The sequence below is a fragment of the Diabrotica undecimpunctata genome, chromosome 3 (genome assembly GCF_040954645.1).
Source record: "Diabrotica undecimpunctata isolate CICGRU chromosome 3, icDiaUnde3, whole genome shotgun sequence".
Taxonomy (NCBI): domain Eukaryota; kingdom Metazoa; phylum Arthropoda; class Insecta; order Coleoptera; family Chrysomelidae; genus Diabrotica; species Diabrotica undecimpunctata.
In genome coordinates, this window is record NC_092805.1 from 47,644,065 (window position 1) to 47,646,312 (window position 2,248).

Sequence of the window (2,248 nt, forward strand, 5' to 3'; positions counted from 1 at the left end):
TTGGGATTGTACGTGCAAATCTTTATTTTTTAATTCGGAGCTGTCATTAACATAATTGTCATTATTTATTGATAACACAGAAGTTGATGCATCTTAAAAAATGCCATCCTAGAAAAATATAATATTACTTATAAATTATATTACTTATACCTTATAATAAGCCTCCGCCTCTGCAAAAGGAAATATTTTAGGGTGTCACATAGCCAGACAAATAGGTATTCATTGGAATTTACGGCTTTGCACTTCGCTGTTGCCATAATGCATGAGTTTAAAATTAGTGAATATAACCTTAATACCATTATTAATATATCTGCAATTTTTCATGTTTCCAGGTAAGGTATAAAATCAATGAAATTTGGAAAAAAAATAATACAATTCTTGAAACCGTTTTTGAGAACTTGGATTCTTAAAAGTTGTCTGATTTCTTAAAAGTCGATCATTATATCTATAAAAGTATTACCGCTTAATTCACCAACAGGGCAACGTCGAACGTTCAAATTCTCTCCAGACTACAATGTTGCCAATATTCGAAAATTACTTAGAATATAAGTAATATATACAAAGTTCACGGTTGCTTTAATTCATTAGTGAAGAGTCCATGGAAATATTAGTACCTAGTTAATTAATTTATATATATATTTTTTGAGAATATGTTCATATTATTTTTTAAGAGTGTCGTTCGTTGACTAGCAATTGAATAATAACGAATAGAGAATAGAGAATATTTTTTAAATATAACCTTAGGAATTTTAGGAAATATGTCTGACAACCTTGATTTGAAAGGCGGTCTCTTTGATACCAGAATGAGACATGTTTATGTTGGAAAATTATTAGTGGATGTACTATACCTGTTGTGTATTATGTATGGTACACATAGGAGTCAAAGTGTTAATTTTAAAAATACTATTTAAATCTTAAAAATACAGCAAACATAGTATGAAGTTTCATGCTATCTACAATATCGCCTATTGTATCAATTTTTTCCATTTGGCAAAATCTCATTTCTGTGTTACAGATTTACAGATTTTTTCGTATTTTTTAGTAACAGATACTTATTGCTTATATCCAAAATCTGCTGGTATAACGTGGGATTTGTTTTTGTTAGAATTACTTATTTGGATCAGTTTTATTTATAAATATTTCAGATTATACGGAAACGCGTATCTGCTTCTGAAGGGTAGATGTGCGGCTTGACTGAAAATGTTAAAACTTTTCTTAATTTGTTAAAAATTTTTAGTCGAATGGAAATAGCTATTGCCTGAGAACATCTTGCTATAAAAACACGATATCTAAAATCATTGCGATAATACTGTACCTAATCGGAAATATAATCCTCTAAAAAATATATAAAAATTTTTATTAAATAATTTATTTTTATGATAAAATATGAAACTTCATCAACACTTTATTTTTAAAGATGATTTTTTATATTACGTTTCCACTGTATGTATACAATATTTAAAATCATGAAATTAAGCCACTTGTCCATCACAATAGTATAAATAAAACAAATCAAGTGTACGGTGTTAGGGAAAGCAGGAAACTATGTAGAAATGCACAAGGAAAATAAAATTCCTGTAGTTGACTGTCTACCATTATAATTATATATATATATATATATATATATATATATATATATATATATATATATATATATATATCGAAAAAAGGAGTACGACCGTTAATCCAATATAAATTAAGGATCATTCAAACAGTGGTGGGCGTTTCGGTCAAAAGGTGGAAAAAAAAGACAAAGAAGTTGGCTACTTCATCTATTTATTTGAAGACGTTTTGCTCTCTAATCAGAAAGCATCATCAGTTCATCTAAAAAGAACAATATGAAAGATCATTCTATGGATGTTTGGTTTTTTATATTGTTCTTATTGGTGCAAGAATAACGAATCTAAAAAATAATAAATAACCCATTTTTTTGACCATAAAAATCAACACAAATATACATGAAATAACACCCTTGGATAAAGATATACGGTATAATATGTTATAGCCAACACAGATATACATCCATCAAAAATAATCGACTCGACAGACTCAGCAGATGCAAGTAGTGACCATAGCGTAGTATTATGTAAAACAAGAATTATCTTGAAATACTTGACACCCAAGACAGCACCAGCAGCGCCAACACAAACAAAAATCAGAGTCAAGGGACTAAATGCGGAATTTATGAAATATTTATATAGAAAAAGAATATTATAGCAGATTGCTGGTAATAAAAAATATTAGAGAA